The sequence below is a fragment of the Cyanistes caeruleus genome, chromosome 20, assembly GCF_971803275.1.
Source record: "Cyanistes caeruleus chromosome 20, bCyaCae1.hap1.1, whole genome shotgun sequence".
Taxonomy (NCBI): domain Eukaryota; kingdom Metazoa; phylum Chordata; class Aves; order Passeriformes; family Paridae; genus Cyanistes; species Cyanistes caeruleus.
The window spans coordinates 9,955,992-9,961,745 of NC_141720.1; positions in this window are offsets into that span (position 1 = coordinate 9,955,992).

Genomic DNA, 5,754 nt, shown 5'->3' on the forward strand with positions numbered 1-5,754 from the left:
GACACAAACCATTTGTTCCAAGAGCCAGTGCAGGAATGGCCTCTCCTCCCAGAAAAACTGAATTCACTTCTTCTCTGGGATGTGAAGGGGGAAAAAAAAGAAGGAAAGGACTCTTAGGGTTTCCTCATTAGCAAAGCCTTCCCCCCTGGTGTCCCTCTGCTCCTTTTCTGTGTCTCTTTCCCTTCTGCATGTGAGCTTTGAGGCTGGGCCCTGCTTGGGCTGAAGCACTGTGCACAGACCTCTGCCCCTTCCCACAGCTGCTTCCCTGCACTGGGACAACCTGGCCTTGTGTCTAATTTTTCTCTAATTAGAAGCTCCTTATCCAGTTTTCCTATATGCTGGCCTAGATTTCTTTCTGCTCCCACGTGAGAAAGGAGCTGGGCATATGGGCTGAACCACAATGATTTGATTCATGGGCTGAAATCATCATTGAACAAGTGTCACAACATGGCATTAGATTAAGGACTAAAGTGATGGGCTATGGTGAGTCTGTTCATTAGTATTAATAGAGCTTAATTAGGCACAAGCATGGTGTTGCAGGGAAATGTGAAGTTGGCTGCAGTTTCCAAGGTGGGAAAAAAAGGTGTTATTCAATAAAGGTGAAAGAGGCCCATAAACCTTGTGCCTGTCTCTGAACCCCAGCAAAATCTGGGCTTGGGATGTGGCCTTCCTGCCCCAGGAATGTGAGGGAGCTAAGGACTGGGTCTCACTAAGAAGCCAGAATTGAGGAATAGAAAGTCCAGACTAAACCCATGAAATCTGGGGAAAGTCCTGACCTTCTTACAGGGGACTGTCTCAGGGAGAGAGTCATTCAGTTCTGACCTACCCTAGCAGAGGAGATGATGGGTCAGAGCGGCTCTTCCAGGGCCCAGGGAGGGGTGTGAGGAAGGAACAGAGCTCTGAGATCCAAATGTGTGAGAGACAAAGGGACAGGGACAATGAGTGCCTGCAGGAGCCAGGCCCCACATGGCACTGGACCAGATGGCTCTGCCAGGGCTGGGGCTACTTTGCAATCAGGGTGAATATCCATGGATGCATTCAATGCTTTTGTAATTATCTCAGTTGTTTCTTTATCTTCAGTATCCTCCCTCTTGCACCAGTTTGCCTCCATTCATGCTGCTCTTTGCTTTATGGTTCTTAGGCCATTTTACATTTCTCCCCATTTGGCAGCATTAAATTTTATTTACCATATGTCCCTTCTGCTACAAAGATGATAAAATCCTTTGGATTTTTGTTGTGCTGTTGCAAGCTCATTCAGCACTCACCTCAATTTAGTGTCCTGGGCAAGTGGAGCTGATTTGTTGCTGGTTTTCACAGAGGTCCAAGCTGGGACACTGCCAGGTGGTGCTGCAGACCTGCATTTTATACTGCTTCTTTGCCAGATACTGTCCCCTCAGGAGGTCTCCAACACCTGTGTGGTGGGGCAGAGCATCAATATGGACCTCTGGCAAAAAAAACAAGAGAAATGCCGAGGAAATTGTTTGTACCTGGTTATTTTCCCTCTTTTGTTTAAATTCTGTTGAAAAGTCTCCCCTTGCTGACTGTTCCAATCAATGCTGTTAAACCTGGGGTCAATGTGCTTTTCAAGCAGCCCACAGTGGCAGAACCACAGTGGAGACACAACCCAGGGTTAATATCCAGGTCCAGATGGACTTTGCCCTCATTCTGCTTGGGCTGCAGTGGGGTGGGCTGCCCAGGAGGCACTGCCTGACCACGTGGAGCCCAAGCCTGGCCAGGAGGAGGAGAAACACAGCTTTGGATGCCACAGGAGAACTTAGGGAGCCCAAGGCATGGAGCTGGGGCTTTCTCTGCAGCCAGAGGCAGCTGCACTGGGGGCTCCCTGGCTGGGGCCCACCTTGCCCTACTCTTACCAAAGCTCCTGCCCCCCTCCCTCCCATTCTGTGCAAATTAAGTGTGTCAGATCATTTTGGCACTTACGAATGAATGAAATGCAAAATGCTGGTACACTGGACTTTTCTGCTGCAGTCAAATATAGCTGGAAACAGTGGCTTAAAATTGTTTCCACCTTCAACCACATCAGGAGGTGATTTGGAGATCCACAGTGGAATACTAATACTTCTAGAAGTCTTTTAATTTTCAGCGAGTGAAGGGGCAGATTTTGAGGCACAGCTAGCTCTGCTTTTAACAAAATAGTAATCTCTCACTTTCATAACATCTTTTGATTTAAAGGGGCTCAAGCTGAGGTCCTCATCTTTCTGAGAGCATCGCACAGCCAGAGCCAGGAGCCTTGGCCAAGGCGTGCTGGAATCAGAAGGGCTCTGCACGGACCAGTGAGCCCATTTGCATGATCGTCCTGCGGGGTAAGGGCTGGGCTGCCACATCCCAGGCACCTTGCACTGGCTTTTTTCTTCCCAAGGATGGCCTGTTTTGCGAACACTGCCATGGAAGTGCCATCTCTGCTGGATGAGGACACTGGGAATGGGAGCTCTGAGTCTTGCTGCACTCCTCAGGCACCCGGCCCCCCTTGCTCCCTGCACAGCACCCAAGGGATCTGTGCAGCATCCGGCCCTCTGTGCCCACCTGGCTCAGCAAAGCCCTGTCCTGCTGCAGGTGGTGACGCCGAGGGCCCAGAGGCTGCTTTGGGCCACAGCCCCAGCTACACCTGCGTGGGGCAGGGCAGGGACCCCATGGGGGTGACGTGCGGCCCCGGTGTGGCCCTGCCATCATCCCCACGGCGTTCCTTCTGCCCCAGCTCTGCCAGCCACCGCTGCCCTTCTATGGAGAACCAGACTTGAAGAGAGCTCAAATTAAATGTAAGTAATTTCCTTTTTTCCTACCTTGAAATTCCTATTGATTTCCTACCTAAATAGAAATTCCTATTGATTTTGTGTCTGTTCATATTAGTATGTTACCTTGTCACCTTTTGTTTGCAATATTATGTTGTTTTACGTGTTGGTGTGTTCAGGAGGGTTTGGCGGAGCTCTGTCCCCGTGGGTGCCACCAGACCCTGAGCCAGCCCGGCTGGGCAGCACACCAGGTGCTTCATTGCATCCCCGGTTCCGCATGGGAACCCGGTCCCAGCACGAGCAGAACCCCACCTGGGCTGCAGGAACCCTGTCCCTGTCCCTGTCCCCGTCCCCGTCCCCGTCCCCGTCCCTGTCCCTGTCCCTGTCCCTGTCCCTGTCCCTGTCCCTGTCCCTGTCCCCGTCCCTGTCCCTGTCCCGGTGGGGCTCTGGGCTCTCCCAGCCGAACCCCCGCAGGCACCGGGAGCTCCCCCTGCTCCGCAGGGGTTATTTTTGTACCGTTTTCATGTGAAAGCTGCCGGCTGTTTAGAAATCCTGAAGCTAACAGGCTGTTGTGGTCCTCACAGCTCTGCTGGTCAGACAAGTATCTTCCCCCTGTCCCCGGCGTCCTCTGTTCCTCACACCTCACTGCACAGGCACAGAGACCTCTGACCGAGTTGTCAAGGTGACGGGTGCTGTTATCCTAAAGTACTTATTTCACATACATGGTGTTTTGTCCCTGCCTTTTATTGAAACACAGAGAAGAGACCAATTATCTTCCTAATGGTTTGCACAGCTTCTTTCTTCTCTTAAGTGGGAGTTAATGATAAATGGTTTGGGCAGGGGGTCGCTCCTGCACAGAATGCTCTTGGGTGTCCCTTGCTTTCCGGGTGTCCAGGGACACGGGGCAGCTCCTCTCATCTGCTTTCCTCGCATTGTCACCGATTTTCTCCTCCCTGCTTAACCCCTCCAAAATGAGCCCGCTTTCCTGAACGCCCGGGTGCCGCAGCAGCTCCGTGCCCGGGCAGGAAGGCTTTAGCGGTGCCGCTGCACGCCGGGCTGCCCGGGGGCTCGGCATGGGCAGGGGGGCTGTGGGCAGCCCCTGGGGGATGTCAGCACGGCCCGGGGGCCTTGGGGTCCACACGGAGCTGAGCTCTGACCCACACGGCCACGGAACACCCTGGCATGGCTGCTGGGCCGGGGTCACAGCCGCAGGTACAGCTCGTCCCCCGGATCCTCCCACAAAGAGGCACATGAAAATGCTGGCCTAATGCCAGTCTTAAACCAAATAATGAAGAAGAGGCTCTTTGCTGCTGCAGCTCAGCTCTGGCTGAGGGGCACCAGGGAGCAGTCGAAGTGACAGCTCTCACGTGAAAGTGCGGTTAGAGGTTGGGTTGGAGAAGCAGACGGGGGGCTGAGTGGAGCCAATTCCAATTCCATCGGCTTCCTTCTCTCAAGCATAGGGCATGCAAAATGGGCCACTTCCCACCCTGACTGGAGTTTCATCCACCGAATTCCCGCTCTGGGAGTACCTGGAGCTCAGCAGCCCGAGTGTGTGCAGGGAAGGGGCTGCGAGACAGCTCCGCTCCTTGCAAGCTTTGTTATTGATGTGCTGCGTCTCGGTGGATTAGTAACGGATGTGGTTTAAGCCAGAGGGTTCCTCTTGCCTTCCAGCCTGCATTACCCCGTCAGGAACAGAGGTTTCACTGGCACCTGATAAGCCACATAAAACATAAATACTGGGGAGATGCTGTGTGTGAACACAATCAGTCTTGGCAGTGACACAATCCCTGTGTAACAGCCTGGCAGGTATCTGCAGCTTTGTTTTTTGCAGAGTGAAGGCAAGTTGATCTGGAAGAGCTCGGATTTGAGTTATGTAAAGCAGGAAATTGTGCCTCTCCATACCACATTCCAGGAAGAAGATGCAATTTCACCACTGCAGATCCATGAAAGTGGGAACACTTTAACTCAAGCATGGTTTGGCTTGGGAAGTGTCTAGAATTATTTTTCCATTCAACAATATGCCCAGGAGCCCAGGAGCATGTCCACAACATGTGCCCTCTCCGAGTGGCTGTGGTGTCTGTATTTTCACCCTTTGCCATTCTGGGACATCACAGAAAAATCCACCTGCAGATTGTTTATCTTGTTTCCTTGTGAGTAAAGATGCAGCCTTTAACTTCCTGTGGATGTAGTGGGTTGGTTAATGCCTGGGTAACAGAGGGAGGGGATGGGGGCATGGCAGTGTTAATGGGAGAACAGCTCATTTATAGTTCCAGCATGCTTTATGACATCAAAAGAGCATTGAGAGAATGCTTGGGATAATGTTAATTAGGGCTCAGAAATAAATGCTTTGCTTCCTCATTAATTGTTATCTCTTTGTTGTGCTCATTAGAAAGTGATTCCTAGCAAGGAGCTGCTAAAGGTTGTGCAGCTGAGAGGAGATGTGCTACTTGGGTGGAAGACAGCCCCATCCAAGTTTGGTCCTCGGGGGTGAAGTGGTGGGGGACATGTGCCACTCAGGGTGCTGCAGGGAGAGGTGGTGAGATGTGGAATGCTCTGGAGAGCACCATGGGACAGCCCTTTCCCCTATCTTCATTAAGCAGCCTTGCAGGGAGCATCTCTCTTCTCTGTAAAGTTTTCTTGTCTCAGCCATTTCTGTAGATTATGAGAAAATACACTTTGGAAAATTGAATCATAAAACTGTGGTGTAAATCCTTTTAAAAAGAGATCAAAGACCAAAATGCTAATAAGGCTGGGATGGGAATAAAATCTAGGCACTTTGGTAAAGTAGAATAAAAATAAAGAAGGCCTACAAAGAGAATAACAAATTAAAAACAAGTTTAAAAAGAGCAACGGAGAAAAGAGATTCAAAACAACCAAAGGAGAAAGCCCTTAAAGCGAAGGCTTTCATGTACCCATTGCAGGCATGACCCTCAGTGCTGCTTTCACACACAGTGACCCCTCTGCTGCCAGCCCTGCCCAGGAGCTCACCCCCACCTGGGGCAGCATC